The 19,120-nt window shown below is 33.6% G+C and overlaps 1 protein-coding gene across 1 annotated transcript in view; it reads right to left on the bottom strand.

The window, feature by feature from the left end:
- Nucleotides 1-18,893, bottom strand: part of PCDH15 (protocadherin related 15) — an 870,634-nt gene extending 851,741 nt beyond the window's left edge. Inside the window, exons 1-2 of the mRNA XM_053923048.1 lie at nucleotides 18,697-18,893; nucleotides 11,303-11,353 (exon numbers count right to left, since the gene is read on the bottom strand). The gene's annotated coding sequence lies outside the window, so the exon portion shown is untranslated. The remainder of the gene's footprint in view (nucleotides 1-11,302; nucleotides 11,354-18,696) is intronic.
- Nucleotides 18,894-19,120: the final 227 nt, after the last annotated feature.

The raw sequence follows: 19,120 nt of genomic DNA, 5'->3' as shown, positions 1-19,120 counted from the left end.
ATATTTCAAATACTTCTCTTCTAGTAGTTTTAATGAAAAAAGTAGATAAACATGGGCTTAAAAATCTGTTGTTCAGTGATTGTACTAAGTTTTCCACTTTATTACTTTACAGTCAAAACGTAAAGCAAAGTCCTCAAAAAACAACCCTGTTCCGAGCAGTGATATTTTCTTCTAACTAATTAAAATAAAGCAACCCAATGATCTCTTGTTGCAGCCTTGGCAGTTAGTTCCAGGAGAGGACAATGGAACTGACAGTGAATTAGTAGGATGTATTGTCACCATAGCCATGAGCAGTCAGTTTAAGAATCTAATCGAAGTATGCGCTTGGGAGCACTGCTGTCCTGAGAATGAATGTAGTTTATGCCAAATTGATTTTATTTGTAATCAGCTCAGTGGGATTCAAGGGAACCCATAGAAAAGCAGCTGCAAATAATGCTGGCAGTGAAACTTTCTCTATGATATATTTTAACTTTCCAAATTGGAGTTTAAGGCCACAGAGGAAGTTTTTTGTTTTGTTTTGTTTTTTCTGTCTAGCCCCAACATCATCTTCCTGTCAAATATACATCCAGGGAAAACTGAAGCTAACAGCTACCCTCTTGAATTTACTCTGGCTTATATTCCAAAACTAAACTATAGATCTTAAAGTACTTAGGCTTCATTTGATGAAAATTTTAAAAATAAAATAAATAAATGTGTTTCAGACATTACTTCCAAATAGAAGGAAAATAAATCAGAATTTCTATCATGCACATTTCATCGCTATTCTGTAGAAAAGGAACGTTAGAATAAATTTCTACTGGATACTTTAACAGGATGACTATTCTAAATATACATATTCTTAGATTTTAGTGTGAATATGCTGGAATCTAATTTAGATAAATATGGAGAGTTTTCTCTAAGCAATATTAAATACATGAAGACTGTTTAACATGAAAACATTATACCTGGGTGATAGGAGGCATCTGGAAGAAAACACAGCTATTTAAGAGGCATTGACCTGCATTTTATATGTCACCAGATGTGTACCTTTAAATAATTACCTTGAGGTAGAGGGAAAGAGTAATGTATAAAGTATGGATTTTAGTGTTATCAAGCCTCATTATACCATAGAAATTCTCGATATGAAAAAAGAAATGGTTTTAAAATAGAATGTTACATATAATAAGAAATTTATTACTTGCAAGTTATTTTTCTAGCCATGACTTTCTCTAGAAATGAATTAGTCAGTAAAGTTGTTTGCCAGCTTTTCATATTTGTGGATTCTAGAAGAAAAAATATCAATATAGTTTTAAGTGTAATATATTTATAAATTGAATATATAGTAAGAAAGGGCCCTTATCAGTAAAAAATTATAGTATGTTCAAGTTTAATTTATTACCTGTAAATAAATTACTTTATTCATAACTTAAAAAAGGATGGGTAATCTGAATACATATTATTTGGATTAAAAATGAGGCAGCATTATGAGATTTACTAGCTTCTGTGCCTAAAGAGTATGATTACACACTCTGGCAGTTTTATTACTATAATTACAGCTTAAACTTCAGGGTCCTAAGTCTAAGAGTGACAAGAAAACACTGGAATGAATGTCCCCAAAACTTCTCTTTTCTTTTTCGTTAATGAGTATTATTCTTATATTTATGAAATGTCTTATGTAGGAATGTGAAGCAGTCGAGGTGAGAGATAAGTCCAGTGCCTGGTATAAGGAAGTAAGGGACAATCTGATATTTAAAAAAAAAAAAAAAAGGTCATTGACACTAAATGTAAAGACACACATTGAATCAGATAAACACACTCATCCATATTCTATCTTATAATAAGGTTTGCAGAAGGAAAGCCAAAACCAATAAATACCACTGAAGTTTTTACAACTTTGCTTACAACAGAAAACAGAATGAAAATAAAAAACAAAGAGCCATGTTGAGCTGAATACTGAAATGGGCATCCATGTTCGTGCATCCTTAGGACTTTTATCAAATAGTTCTTAGACATATTTAATCCCTCAACACCAGACTCTCAAGAGAATAAATTCTTTCCATAGCACTGAGCCAGTGATGGCCAAGGTTTAAAGGTTCCATGTTTCACAGAGTTTGAAGAGAGAAGTGGATTTTAATGACAGTTTGTGTGACCACGAAGAGACGCATAGATGTGATTAGCCAAATTGTCATTTGAAATGTTTTAAAAGTAATAGTTTTCTCCATGTAATATGAACTGAAAATAAATATGATCTTGGTGCGGTGAGAAACTAAAGTTAATTTCTGTTATTTGAATATCAATACAGGGTTTTTTAATTATTATTTTTTTACCATTTCCCATTTCAATATCCTTAAATGTATATTGAAAAGTCTGGATTCAATTACACATTTGGTGTAAAGTAAAGTATAAATTATACCCAACTTTACACAAAATACCACCCTAATCCTCTATTTATTTTACTTTGTTTAATTCCCCTAATAACTCTAATAATTACACATATACATAATAATATATTTATATATAAATTTATGAATATATATAAATACATATAAAGCACTTTATTTATTGATTGATTTACTCTCTTCTCTCCAAGCTTGCCAACCCCTTAAGAGCATAGATTGTGTTTTTAATTTGCATTTCCTTTATGACTCTGAGCATTTTTTTATGTTCTTTCCATCCATGTATCTTTTTTAGTGCAGTGTCAAACTATTCATGTATTTTACTTTTATTTTATTGGATTGTTTTCCTATTATTGAGTTTTGAGAATTCTTTATATATTCAGAATTCTTGTCAGATGTATTTATTTGATATGTGATTTATAAATACTTTCTTCTAGATTTTGGTTTGACTTGAATTCATTTAATGGTATTGTGATAATATAGTTAGAATATGGTCTGTTATTAAATGTTCCATGTAGTACGCTTGACATAATGCATTATAAATCATGTTTCCAATAAGCCATATATTTTAAAAGAGAAGCCAAGTTATGTGTAAGATGCGTCAGTGACCTGTCTCGTTGACAAATTGATGATTCAGAATCTAAGAACTCTCATTTTTTCACTACGTCTACAGTCAATCAGCAGCAAAGTAAAATTGGCAAGAAAGGGTCCTTGATATAATACAGAACTTTATGCAACATAAGTTTGGCTAATCATGTATAATCTTATCTACCTTCCTCATACTCACAGAAGGAGAAATGATGCTTATTTTATGGATTCTTGGTAGAATGAATAATGTAATGTATGTGAAAATACTTAACATATACTGGGTAATTCTTTATTATCAATAGCATATTGTTGATGATGTTAAAAACTCAACCTTGCCCTAAACAAGTATACACAAAGAAATAATTCACATAAGAAAATAAAAGTCAGACAGATGGAAATTGTGAAGTGTCTTGAATAGCTATCTGTGGATATCAGCCATAATCTGAGATACTGAATTAGGACAGTTCAGAGACATTCTCTCTTTCCTCCGTATGGAAACAGAGACTGAAAAATCCATATATGACAGAGTCGCCTGGCCTATAATGTGACAACTTGGGGTCCTCGAGGACACTGAACTTCTGATACAGGATCTGTAATGATGTATAGCATAGAAAGTTATCCTGATAAACCTGAGAGGGGAATAAAAGATTTTAAAATAAGGTTTCAACATATTAAATGGATTAAATTGATAATTCTTATAACTTTTAAAGAGAATATAGTATGAATGACAATTTTATTTATTATGACGGGGAAAATCAATACTGAAGTTTCAAAATAACCATTTTTATTTAAGAGGGCAAAGTACTTCAAACCCAAATTTCACAGCTTCCATAGTATCTTAAAACAAAATTAAAGAAGGATTAACTATTGATTGAGTCAAGTCTTGTATTATAGTTTGATATCAGGTATTTTGATCCCTCCTACTTTGTTAGAGGCAGGGTGGGGAGGGCAGGGAGAGTAATGGGGGATAAGGGGGGTGACTGTATTTGATCAATAAAAAAATTTTAAATAAAGATTAACTATTGAGTCAAGATCACATCATTTTTAACTCTTCATTTACTGAACAACTGACTAATGTGTTAAAAACTCATTTTTAGGAAGACTGCCCTTGGTAACACTCCTTAGGCTGAGAGAATGCGTATACTCAGAAAAATATACCATGTGCTCAGACATTACACAAACATAGCTCAAGGAAATCTCTAGTTTTTGAAGTGGGAAGACCAGTTTGATAAACTTAGATGATATGTACTATATGTGATTATGAATCCTTGACCCTTGGTAAATAATTTCAAAGAAAAGTAAGTCCTGGCTGGTGTGGCTCAGTGGATTGAACGCCAGCCAGTGAACCAAAGGGTCGCCAGTTGGATTCCCAGTCAGGGCACATGCCTGGGTTGCGGGCCAGGTCCCCAGTGTCGGGCATTTGAGAGGCAACTACAAATTGATGTTCCTGTCCCTCTCCTCTTCCCTCCCTTACCCTGTCTCTAAAAATAAATAAATAAATAAATAAATAAATAAATAAATAAATAAATAAATAAAATATTTTTTAAAAAGAAAAATAATATTGCCCCCATTATGTGGACTTGAAGAAAGGTATATGTAACAGCTTTATGTGTAAATAGAGCTCAAAAGAGAAAAGCTGATAGATCTTGAAATAAAATCATTTAAGAGGTATGACTAAGGCCATCAGGCTTCAAAAATATCAAAAGCTGTGAGCTATATTATGAGTTCAATATATAATTTGGCAAGTAAAACAAAATTTTAAAATAATTTTAAACATTATACATACAATTCAATAAAAAGTAAAACTATACAATAATACTTAAATTTATAAATGGCAATATCCATTTAGCAGATGCTACATGGAATTTCTGCTGGTTGTCAAGAGGATGGAACAAACGTTAGGCAAAAGCTCTGAAGCCCTCTACTGCACAGCTTGTTGAAAAAAACATTTTTCTCACATTACATGGTAGGTCAGAACAGATGTTTCTGAGGCTATCAGTTGAAGAACAGAATGCTCAAGAGACCATAAGATGGAAGGGAGGTAGCATACTACTTTAGATACCATTTTTCTGTATCTATCAAAAATATTCATAATCCCTCAGCATTATATGGAATACACAGTGGTTGGGCTGTCACAGGTAATCATCTAAACTAATTGTATTTTTGCCTTTGGTGCTTGCAACTATTCCAGATAGATTGTATTGCAACTCATCTGGGACTAAAATTCTCTCTCTCTCGGAAAGACTGCAGCTGTAAGAAATCCAATCTTAGATAAAACACACCTTCACTCTTATTAATCATAAACAGAAAATATGAAAATATTTTCTGATAATCGAAAGGACAAACCAGTCAAAAAAAGAAAGGGAGTGTATTAGGAAAAATGCTATCAGAATGCACAATGTCTCATACTAGAAATGAGTTTTTGACACAGATTCACTACTGAACATAGAGGAGGTGTTACAAAACAAGTTATTAACAAGTAATGAAATTTAAGAGTCAATTAAAAGCACTTATGAGCTTCTCTCATGTCTTCAGGATACTAGACTATCACTTCTAGTCTACCCAGGATATTAGCACATCTGAGAAAATTTAAAATATATTTTATTTTATCTCTTAAATTTTATTTATTGATTTAAGAGGGAGAGAGAGACATTGATTTGTTATTCCACTTATTTATGCATTCATTGATTGCTTTCTGTATGGGCCCTGACTGGCCATCGAACTTGCAACCTTGGCTTTTCAGAATGATGCTCTAATGAACTGAGGTCCCCAGCCAGGGCTAGGACGTATTATTGAGGGAAGGCTGAGAAAAGGAACAAGGAGAATTTTTGCTTTTAATATACAAATCCATTTGATAGAGTGAATCAGTTGCCTTTCAGTTAAGTCAATGTATTGTGGGGAGAATGTTCTGGTCTTTACACTCAATTTGGGATAAAAGCAACTGAACATACAGGATCCAGATTTATTGATCTCCCATGTGACTGATAAAGATGGGAAATAGAAGGTTGGCCTCCCCCTTTTCTATTCCAGGATATTTGGGAGAAGAACGATCACGATGACAGGAGAGTAACAAATGCAGCCAAGCTCAGAGAGAAGGTGTGCTATATAAGGGAGGTAACACCAAGGACGAAGTAGGTCCTCTTGTTGTCACACACTCTTGTGGACTCTGGGAGCCCAAAGAAACTTACAAGTTTATTGCTGTCAGGGAAAGGAAAGCTCTGAATTTTAGCTTTTTTCAGTGTCAGTGACACTGAACTCCACTTGACAATCTAGCAAAGGAGTAGACCTGATGGATCTTGGCAGCAAGAGCATGTGGCCTTGCAGAGGCCTATGGAGCATGCCTCACTCATCACAGCCAATGAAACTCAGAGTAAGACCTGATCACAGAGCAAGGTATAAGTCACTCCCTTCAAGAGCCTCTCTGAAGACCACAAACCATACAGGGTCTCAGACTTCAGATGAAAAGGCCTATGGAGACAAAGTGTGTCATATCAAAGACTAAAAGAAGCAAAATGGGTAAAGCTACATTTTTAAAAATATCCTCATGAGGTCTTGTCAGTTACACTATATTCCTTACTTCATGTTCCACACACCACCACACATACACACACCCAGACACTTCTTTAGGGAGAAAAGTAGGAGGAGGAATTGCCTTCACCAAATCATTGAGCAATTTATATACAAGAGTGAATAAATAGTTGTGTTAATTAAGTTTTAATTGGTTTGTTTATTATTAATTGATTAATTAATTAATTTATTTATTCCTTCCAGCTAAGAAAAATATGGAGATTTAATATGTAGGTCAGATTAATTACAATCTAAAGGAAAGAAATTTCGTTTTCTTGGAAGATCCCAGGTTTAATTTTGTCAACAAATTTGTGTGATCTAGTTATAAGAACAATGCGAACTCATGACGAATACTGGGACAAAGGAAAACAAGATTATCACATTAGAAATCATGACAAAAGCAATGGCGAGCAGTTGGAAGAAGGGACATAATCATCTACTAAGTAGAAGATAATGCAGTAAAATCTCCCAAAAATTCAAAGAAAAAGAGAATAAATCAATAAATGAAGAAAAAATAATGACATGAAAGATTGATATGGAATATTTAATTCATGATTTAAAGAAAGCAAAGGAAAAGGGAGCAGGGCAGAAAGAACATGGGAAAATAATGAAAAGATCACATTTAAAGATCACATTTTTTAAAAAAATATGAGTTTCCAAACAACTTAAATGGTACATCAGACATATCCTCCTGGAATCTTTAAATGTTAATGACAAAGAAGGGCAGAAGCTTGACAGGGAAAACAGCCAAAGATGTGTGTGAGATTGGCTCCTAAACTGTGTACGTCATTTCACACGGGAACACAGACATCTACGGAACCCATTAGGGAAAGCACAGTAGCTGTTGTTATGCTCGCAGAAGAAGGACATCTTGAGATATACGAAGATCCAATTAAGGTACAGGATACCCCTTCTAATCCACTGAAGGTCAAGACGGATAATTAACAATCAAGTTAACAATTAATGTTTCTGTGATTGCTCTTAATTTAATATACTATTTATTAAGCACTTACTAAGTGCCAGGAATTTTGTTAAACTCTTTAACAGAGTTAATTTGTAAATCATTTGCATGACAAAATCCAAAACGTTTTTAACTGTCAAAATATGGGTATTTCTGAATATGGATGCAACATTAAACAAGCCATCAAATCAAATCTGGTCTTGACAGAGGCCCAGAATGTAACTATGTGGGGAAGAAACCCACTTTTAAAAATTCTAGACACACTATTTTGTTGTGACATGTCAAACACGTCTCCTCTCACTGTGGCATTGCATGTCTGATCACCGCAAAGCAACACGTACAAGAACCTCTTTGTATGCTTCTCCTAAGAACAACGTCCTTTAAATAAATTATTCATTAATTTCTTAACAACCACTTTTAGAAAGCGTAGCTGTTTTGATTATTTGAATTCTGAAGCATTTTTGTTTCATTTATCTCTTCTCATAGAAACATGGCCAGTCCCACCAGATACTTCCCTTCTAGGTGGGGAGACAACATTAATACAACACAGAATCAACTGGTGACAACGTGCATTAATAAAGCAATACCTTACTCAGTGCTATTAGATGACAATGGCTTTATCACGTGTGCTCATTTACAGAGTGCACAGGATAAGGATAATAATTACTCTGGGTTAACAAGGCTGTAATATGTAGGAAAGAATTCATTGGAGGCACACAATGAGTCCTTAAGTGATGGGCAGTGTAGGTATAGCAGAATCTAGACATCCCTTTTTAAACAACATAAGCCAAAAAAGCGAGAGCAATGTAGGCTCAGCAGACTTAGGGCTGAAGGATGTAACACAGGAAAAAGAAGACACAGAGTCAAAAGGTAAATCAGATCTACCTAACAGTTCATCTTCAAAGGTGACATATCCTGGAGTTCAAACATCTAGTATTTGAGTATCTGTATTGCAAGTTATAACTAGCATGAAATGAAGACGATTTTTAGTTCAGTGTTAAAAATGCAGTTACCCCAATGGCCAACTAGAAACAAAGGTCCATAAAGAAATCAGACGTGACAGCTGAATGAAGGAAGCCTTTTGTAACAAAGCCTTACAAAAACGGGATAGATGGAATTAGCCAAAGCAGTCGTATTCTGCTTAGTTACTGTGCTTTGGGTTTGTGCGTAAGAAGTAGTGAATGTCAAATATTCTAGAAAGCTCTGTAAGCCTGCTGTAAGAGCGAACACTGACTAAAAGAACTGAATAAGAAATGTAACCAACAGACTTCCTTTTCATTTGTCTGCTTCTCAGAATACTGAGTATTTCCTTATCCCCATCACTTTCAGAAGTTCTCTTGCCATGTGCCCATCTCTACATATTCATCACTCTGACAACAGAATCAAGCATAGAAATTCAGATAAGAGAACATGCTGCGCATCGCTTTGTATTGTAAAATATGGGACATACATAAACATAGAAACGAAGGACAGCTTCTTAGAAATAACAACAAAAGTAAGTGCACACAATAGCGTATATCTTTATTTTTATCCTAATAAGCATAAAGCAATGGCACACATCAATCATTTGAGTTGTGGGTATTTTTTATTCCTCTTTCTTCCCATAAAAGTCAATAACAAAAGGGTCCATTTATAAGAACCCTTAGATTTACTGCCTGGGTAAGTATACTCCTACATATCATGCCTGCCAGTGGCATATGGCAGTGGGAAGATTGGTCCAAATACACCAATAGACTGTCTAAGTCATAGCAGTTATTAAACTAACTGTCCGCCTAAGCCTTCATTGTGCACTCAGACAAACACCTCAAAGACAGGGAACGAGGTTTGTATCTGAGTCAATTGTTTTTCCACTGCTGAACTTTTACAACTACTGCTCTCTGAGTAACATCTGAGGGAACAGGGTTTTGCCACTTGGCATTACTTGGCGGACTTCATTTGTGAGAGACTAGTACAATGCCTTTAAAAAATGACACTACATTATGTCAAGTAATCACATTCCTTAAAAAGACAAGAAATTTCTTCCGTACAGCCTTTTTTTCTGGTTAATCTGGGATGGTTTTACTCCACAATGTTTTTCTCTTTATGCCAGTAACTATGTCAGGGATTGAAGGAATAATTAGTTCTTATTATCTGAAGGTATATTTCACTAGAAGAGATATGCTAAATGTGTCTTTAATCACACATATTACTCTATTGTTATTTTAAAAATTTATATTACCATGAGTAATAAGTTAATTAAAAAGCATCTAAGGGCATCAAAGGGTTTTTTAAATAAAAATAATTGAATATAAATGTAAGTCAGTTGCCATTTAACCTTTAAGTTTATTTTACTATATGCAACTAGAAATACATATGTATTTAGTGCTATACTCATAAAGCATTCACATATAATTTTGCCTCTTTCTAAAACCAGAGGAGAAACAGATGAAAATATGAGGCTTTAAAATAGTCCAAGTTCTTATTCCTAGCTGTTGGCTTTTATGAAAGTTCCAGTGAGAATCTAAGAAGGAAAACATGACTGAAATAATGAACCTCAATGTTTGTTCCTGCATTCATTTCCTACACTAAGAAGTAATTAGCTTTCCTAGCAAAAAAGTAGCTCATTTTCTTGATTTGGATTTTTATTTGTATTTGAAACCCAAATCTAGTAAGAAAGAATAAGTCCAGTAAGAAGTTTCAATTAAAAAATTATATAAATAAATATCAATGTTCCATGTTGGGGGGTGGGGAAGAACTTTCAAAAAAAAGTGTGTGTCCTGTCATTCAACTTTCCTCAAAGCCAGGGTCTTCAGGATTGGCATTTGCTTTTCAAATTTCCACCTCTCTGTCCTTCCTCCTCTCCTTCCTTCCTTTTAAAAGCACTCTTTCAGAAGTACACTCACAACAAGAGTCTCTTCAGAGAGAAACAGCTTCAAGTAAATGTATTTGCCTATCAAAATGCTTTGTTGTTACATACAACATTTTCCACCAGAATATATCAAGGAGTAAATAATATTTCCAGCATCAAGTTTTAGTGTTAGCCCTGGCTGGTGTAGCTCAGTGGATTGAGCGCTGGCCTGCTAACAAAAAGGTCCCCAGCCGATTCCCAATAGGGGCACATGCCTGGGTTGCAGGCCAGGTCCCCAGTAGAGGGGGCATGAGAGGCAACCACACATTGATGTTTCTCTCCCTCTTTCTCTCTCCCTTCCCCTCTGTCTAAAAATAGATAAATAAAATATTTTTAAAAATTTTAGTCTTAGATAATACATAAACTCTGTTTAACATTATTTACTTTTTAATGACTAAGCTAAATCATTATATGTTAAAAGTAAAGAGTTGAGCTGCGCATTAAAATAATGAACTTTTTCAATCTCTTAACGTCAATCTACATTCAGATTTTAGAATTTTATATTTTTCTTGATAGTGATAAATTCAAGCTTCCCATGGTATTGCCCTTGTGGGTGTTGGATTTTAACAAATGTTTCTACATGGGATCCTTCCAGTGGATCAATTGCTTCAACACAATCAGCTTTTGATATTTAGCAAGAACGTCTGTGTTGGATGTCAGAGAACTAAGTCAATCTTTTCTTTTCCTTCAAACAACTGTACTTAAGAAAAGCAGCAAATGGTAGACATGTCCATGCAAACAGGTTGCAACAAAACAAAAGAATAATCATAAAGTAATTGCCAACAAATAAATTATGATTATAACTGGGATCCCCAAACTGGTCATTTATTTAGGATTTTCTTTATGTTATACAACTCTTAGTTACTCAACTATTGACATGATGTTTTAAATGTGAAATTCGATATAAAATAAAATATACTGTACCTTATTTGTAGGTCTTGTGCACAGTATTCAGAAACATGACATTGGAAATTCCTATAAATAGAAAAAAACTGATAAGTCAAATGCATTTTCAAATTTGAATCTGAGCAAAGTTAGGTAGTGAAGGGGAAAGTGGTTAACTATTAATATTTCCCTATAACATCTGGTACTGATGTAATTTTTATAATCGCTCTATGTGTTGTTAAAGACAGAAACAAATACAATGTATGTCCATACCATTAAAAAAGAATTATCTCTGATTAAATGTTGTATTAACAAAACCTTCAGGTCCAGATGTTGGATCATTTTGGAAGTTAATTCTTCAATTTTCACCATGAATATGGATATAATGTATATAGAATATTGTTGTTAGGTTTGAAAAACAAGATGATTTAGCTAAACTGGGTAATAAATATACTTAAGTAACATACTAAATACATTTACAGTGGTTATACCTGAGGAATAAAATGGTTTATAGAAAAATTTCTTCCTTTCGTGTTGTATGAAAGGAGAGAAGGTTAGAAAAATTTCTTCTTTTCTATACATAGAGTCAACATGTTTATTTATTAAAAAATGCAAGGGTAGTACATTTCACATTGCAATAATTTGGGTTTTTAGAAAAGATTAAAATAAAATTTGGGGCAAAATGATTGAAATGTTAATACTGTACTTCACATTATATTTAATATATTGAAAAAAGTAAAATTCATATCGGTGGCTTTGGGACAAGATATCTAAGTTAATACAAGATAGATTATCTTTAAATTTGTTAGTTATTTTTATTTTTTATATTTTGGCAACTTTAACTTCTCTCAGTAAATAAGATAGTGGAAATTAAAATGCCTAATTCAGGACTTATAACAATGCAAGCTCCTGACAAATATGACAGCACATTCCATTTTAAATTATAGTTCCAAGGCAAACGTCACAGAAATATTTTTCATTTTGAATATGTGAAAATATGTTTATAATATAAAATATATTTTATAAAAAGCTTTAGAGTATAATATAATATACAATATACATCTTTATTTTATTTTATTTTTTTACAATCATAAACTTTACATAGTGTTCCCCCAAATGTCCCCCTGGTATGTCCAGGACCCAACTGGCCTCACACATAGTCATCACAACAGTAAGGACTATGTTCCCTGTGCTCTACTTTACATTCCTGAGACTATTCTGTAATTGCCAAGATGTACTTCTAACTCTCTTGACCTTTTATTTCCCAGTGCCTCAACCCTCTTCCCCTCTGGCAACCACAAGTCTGCTCGCTGTGTCTATGAGTCTGTTTCCATTTTGTTTGTTTGTTTGTTTGTTAAGACTTTCTCTGGTTTTAATTGGTGGTCTTATACACACTTTATCACAGGTTAACAATATGTGTATAACAATTGTATTCACAATATACACCTTTAATAAATAGATAATATGTAGTACAAGATTGTGTCTAATTCTAAATCTAACCATTGCTTCAATATAACAAGTGTACTTTTTTACAATATAAGAATAGTCAATCACCATGTTTTAACATAAAAACAAGATAACATGGTAAAGTAAGAAGAGATACACAACTATAGAATTGGAAGACACATGCACACAATGTTAGAAGCAGATGAAATTCAGAGGTCATAGAAATTGAATGACGCATTTTGGGGGGTTCACAATGATGCCCTCAAAGACAGTGTACTGTTTAAGGCCATGTAACATGACTGGAATTAGTATCCATAATAAAAGGAAATACTTTTCACTTAAAAAAATTACATGACAAGACATTCAACTGTATTAAGTTCCTGTAAATAATTTACTTGCTGGACTTAGAATATTTGTGTGTGGAAATCAGATGAAAGCAAAGTAAATTAATTTTTTTCTAATATTAAGATGATGCAACAATCTGATCCTAAATTGTCATTGTTTCCCCTTAGGATGTTTTAAAAATCTTTACTATTTTAGCTTAATATTTTATAATCTCATTATTCATCATAAAGATACAAAAATAAAAGTTTATCTGTGATTCAATGGTTCTTTCTTTGTTTTCCAGCAGAAACTGAGCGAGCTAAACAGATTTCAACATTTTTAAATCTATCACTAGAATTGTTTTATTTTCAGTTCAAGGTTAAAGACAAATTAATATGTTTGTATTCTTGTAACTTTTCATCATACAAGTGACACTTTTCAAATATGTACTCCCATTGAAAAGAGAAAACATTCAGTTTCCTAAGATTTTCTGTGTTGTTGCTGCTAATTGTTTAAATATTTTATTTGTTCATTTAATACAAATTTATTAATTACTTTGTTTCTTATTTTACTGGCATTTTTCTAAGCACTTGGAATATATTAGTAAAAAAATTCTTAACAATTTTATAATCTTTGAAAGGACAGAACTAATTTTGTTTTATTTCTTCTACACAGAAAAAATGTCTGGGTACTTCACATTCTATTGTCTTCTTCAGGATTGCCTTTGCCATTAAAAACATTGCTGTCACTTTTTTTAACACGAACACATCACCAACGTGGATCCCCACGTGCTTTAACAACAGGGCACCTGTGGAAACGGATAGAACGGGCAACAGCGAATTGCTCTAGCTGTCAGGTTCCCTGCTCCCGGAACAGGGAGTAGAAGTTAACGTTAAGTGGTTCAGTTCATGTCTCCGTCCTGATGTAGAAAAGCACTCTCACAAAACATTTCATTAAACTCCTTAAAAGCATTCCCCTTTTGCTTTGCAAGAATTAGAATAGCATCAGTCACCATGTAACATTCTAGTTGCCTTAGGAAGTAATCATTAAAAGGGGCAGCTCTAGATTTTGGCATCCACTAAGAAAGATATCTTTTTTGTTCTAAGCTTTGTGATTATAACTGTGAAGTAGATATTAAAATTGAACAAAGCAAGTGCATCCAGGTTGAAGTATTCCTAAATTATTTGGTAAAAATTTTATCACTGAACCTTATCAAACAAGTCTATATGAAATATCACTACTTTCAAACCTTGATTTTGATGTTTTTAAGAGTTTCATCATCTAATGATGATATACATGCCAATAATCTGATTTATTCAATAATACAGATGATGACATAGTATTATTCCCTAACTTTTAAGCAATTAACACAAATACACACTGGTATTAAGTATTTTGTGAGCACATAATTGTAGAGATTTCATTGTACCTTACACATCATATTTTTAACATCTAGTCATTGCAATTTAACTGGCAGCTTCTTTGAAGTGCCTATTAAACGCTTACATGATATACCGATATAAGAATTTACATTGACATCTTGATATATTCCATTACTTCTGCAGGGAAATGCCACTGAAGATGACTTGATAATGCTTGTCAAATACATAGTAAAGATCCTGATCACCTCTTCTAATTAACTGGTTTGAGCAAGTTAGAGTGAAATATTTATCATCATTTCTTCCACATCTAATACATGTTCTAATATATCTAATTACATGTAATACATGCTTTGGTACATCTAATTATATCTAATATTAAGTTCTAGAAATAACTCATATAAAATTCATTGTCTATATTTATAAAGAATAAACATATTTAGAAAATATTTAATTTCACTGAGAAGCAATTAAGATTAATTTCTTCTCTGCAACAAATTATAGCTCTGTAATTATATGTCTAAAGATCTAAAGGATAGTTATTTATTAATCAAATTTATCAGATATCTATATTTATACAATTGAGACAAATCTTTTTAATAGTAAAATACTAAAGAGCTGAAAAATACCACAAAGCTACCAACTACAATTTAGTATGACTGAAAAAAAACAAGATAATGCCACTATCATTTATATTCCAATACAGATTATATTTTGAGTCACTGGGCATAATTAATAAACTTCAAACATTTATTCATGTATCGTCATGTGGAGTAAAAAAACCCAATGTGGACGCAGATGTCTTTATCCTACTCGAAGCAGTGGATGCAATGGCACCACAAACCAGGAGATGCAGCATCTCCATAGTGAAGTACCAAGTGCCGTTACTGAGGAGACATAGTCCCCATCCCCCATCGTGGCCATAGTCTATTCCTGATATATGACGTTATAAGTTCAATGTATGCCCAAGCTGTGGTTTCAATGTATTACTAGGCATTGCTTTCGATGAATGGAGGAGAGGGAGGGAGGGAACATGGGTTTTAGAGGCAGCACCCTGTCCTTTCTTAGGCTGCACTTTGTGCACTCACTGGACTTCGTGTACTTGGGTGAACTGCTTCACCCCCTTCAGTGGCAGGTTCCTCTTAACATATCATGGGGATCATCTTTGCAGCACATGTAACACAGAGCCCAGGCCACACGACAAATAATGTCTTTTGTCCTTAGAAAGAAATCTCATCTTTCTTGTTGGCTGAATATTTATAAATATTTTTGTTGCCCTTCCCCTCCTCAAATGCAAAAAGAAAAAAAAAAGTCTCCTTCCTAAAGATGTTGGTGGGTAGAACAAAGGAAAAAGGGAGTGGGTGTGAAAGTTGTGTTCTGACGATAAAATAAGCACTCCTGTGGACCTTGGGTGCGAAGTAGCTACCTCATTAAACAACTGAATGCAGACTCTTCTGAAAGTAAAATGTCAAATTTTACAATCTTCTAAGGGTTTACAAAGCCTTTGCCATTACCTCTATGTAAGTTGGAATTAACTTTTTTATTCATTGGTTAAGAAAAATATATCAAATTCACGACCATTCAGACTCCCAAATATAACAGTTGAGAATATAATGATCACTTTCCCCCTTAGAGCAAACATTGTCCTGCTGCAGTCGTCCCCCTTTACGCTCAGGGGAGGTAGATCCGTGACCTCCCGCGGATGCATGAAACCAGGGACAGTACAAACCTTATATGTGCTATGTCTTTTCCCACGTATACACACCCCTATGATAAATTTGATTTATGAATTAGATGATTTCCAAATAGCAGATTCATTCTTGCTGTGAATCTTAGCAACCTCAGCATATGGGTATATATATTTTACATATCTTTATATTTATATAATATAAATATATTATATATGTATATATATTTTTTCCTTATTAGGTCAAGAACTTTCATCTTTTCACTTATAACACTTTATGGCTTCTCCTTGGCATATTCAAATCACCAGTGTCACTACTCTCATGCTTTGGGGCCATGATTAAGTAAAATGAGGGTTACTTGACCACAAGCACTGTGACACCCCCACAATCAACCTGAGAACCGAGATGGCTACTAAGTGACTGATGGTGGGTAGCATACAGCGTGGACATGCTGGACAAAGGGATGATTCCCATCCTGGGAGGGACCAGGCAGTGGAGGATTTTGTCATTGCACTCAGTGTGCAGTTTAAAACTTATGACTGGTTTATTCCTGAAATTTTTAATTTAATATTTTTGGACAGTGTTTGTGAGTAACTAAAACCTTAGAAAGCAAAACCACCAATAAGGAGGATTACTGTACTGCAAAAAAAAAAGAAGAAGAAGAAGAAGAAGAAGAAGAAGAAGAAGAAGAAGAAGAAGAAGAAGAAGAAGAAGAAGAAGGAGGAGAAGGAGGAGAAGGAGGAGAAGGAGGGGGAGGAGGGGGAGGAGGGGGAGGAGAAGAAAGAAAAAAAGAAAGAAAGAAAGAAATCTAAAATTAAACAAAAACAAAACAGATTTTGTGCAGTCATTTTTGCACCAACAGCACATTCAGCCCCTCTTCATTTCCTGGCAGTGTTTCAGCAGGCATGTAAATGATACGGTCCATTTGTCAGGACAACGTGAATTGCACAGTCCCTCCCACAATGCCAGTGAAACAACAAGCTGCCAAGCCAAGGTGTATAATGGGCAATACCAGAACCATTTATTCTCTGTGTCCTTAGCCAATCAAACAGTATTAATAATATAGTATAAATGATAACTGCCTTTTTTGGAACATGTTTTGCCTGGTTTTTACTATTGTTTTCAACAATATATTGATGCCTCAGTTTTCAATTTTATTGAATTTGATATATGTGAAGGAAGTAATTTTATGCTCTGAAACTAAAGAAAAAGGTAAAAGTGAAGTAAAACTAGAAATTCTTGTCCTATGAGTCTTTTTTGTCTTCTTTTTAACTTAAACTTTGTGAAATTATTACATGATCTGAAGTGGAAGTATATATAATGCTATTTTCTTAGTAATTTTCTGTTTAAACGTATAATCTGGAGCTTAAATCTTAAGGTAGAAATAAGCTCTAAAATAATTGATTGCTGTTTATTTATGTAAGGTTGTGGTTTAGATAATGCATTCAATAGAATCTTATATTTTACCTCAATATAACCAGAGAAGGGGATACTTAATTATAACTTGTATATCTGATTGTAGCAGCCAGAAATTTGTACGTATTCTAAATATTTCCCGTTCCTAAGATGAATTGATTAGGTTTAAGGATACAATATGTTCTTTTAATCTGAGGTTGAAACAAAATCTACATAAAACATCAAAATAGTTTCATAGCTATCCAACTATACCTTCTATTAAGCAATATTTACAATGTTATAAGTCAGGAAGACATAGTTTCATCCCACTTTATCATCAAAGTGGACCATAGCACCCAGGTGCCTTAACATTAGGAGAAACTAAAAATAAACTACCATTTAGGCAAGTGAACAAGTAAAAACTAAATGATTTTCTAACAAACTTCAAATTATATTTCACCATTAAAACTACACCCCACTTTCTAAGCTCTGATATAGTCCTTCCACGTGAAATTTGGGGTATTGTGGCTTATTAGAAGAGCAAGAGATAGAGGGTGAAGAGAGTGGGCATAAGCTTAAAAAATACAAACAGGATTATGATAAAATACAGATGAAATAAGTTTACTTTTTAAAATTAGCTTTTGCTTATTGAACATCTCATATATATCAGGCACTTAGTAATTATCTACTTTAGCTTCAGCCCCACAACTACATGAAGAAACAGAAATTATCACCCTTCAAACTCACTTGAGCAAAGCAATGTCCAGAGAAATCGCTCTGGGTCCCACAGTTAATAAATACATGACAGAGCCAAGATTCGGCACCAAAGTCTAGGTTCTTTTCTCAGTTGTACATTGCCACATTATAAAGAGATTGACAAACTAATTTACAAGAACAATGTCAGAAGCATTTTGTTCCCTTTCTTTCAAGCAAGGAATGAATAAATTCACTGTCAAAAGTTGAACCCAGGCTTCAATTCCTTGAATTATCTTAGCTATTATTTTATCATCATAAACACTCACAAGGAATACTGTAGTTTTTTCACAGAAACACATAAAATCCTACCATAGCAAATGAATTCAGTTGAAAAATTATGATACGAACACAGTGAGTGCAGTTGCTAAACATGCTATCAAAGAAATAAAATCATGCATTTATAAATTCTAACGATCCTTTGCGTCTAATGCAACAAGTTAATTACTTGACTTTTGGATCCGTTTCCGCAGCGTTGCCTGCATTCATTCACACAGTGTCAGAGTGCTTCCCAATGGAGGGTCCATAGAAATGCTAGGTCCTAGGACAGCTACAGGAAGCCTGAGAAGACAGGGCTTTTCTCGGAAACTGGGTCATGAAAGAGAGAATTGCTATAATCCTTAGGAACCTGGATAGTTTTCTTTCCCATATGAATATGAGGCAATTCTCTCCTGTGGGAATAAACAGGGGTGAAGATATTTAGCTCATGTGAAGATGTTCTGTCCAAACCATATTGCATGTGTATCGGGAATACAGAATTTTCTCCCTCTTAACATTTCATTCTGAATATAATAAGCTATGGGTAATGCAACAGATTAACAGATTTGCTTTCTAAATATGCTCAGATTTACTTTCTAAATATATTCAGACTA

Source organism: Desmodus rotundus, chromosome 4 (assembly GCF_022682495.2).
Source record: "Desmodus rotundus isolate HL8 chromosome 4, HLdesRot8A.1, whole genome shotgun sequence".
Classification (NCBI taxonomy): domain Eukaryota; kingdom Metazoa; phylum Chordata; class Mammalia; order Chiroptera; family Phyllostomidae; genus Desmodus; species Desmodus rotundus.
The sequence above is the reverse complement of the archived record's forward strand: the minus strand, read 5'-3'. Positions and strand labels throughout refer to the sequence as shown.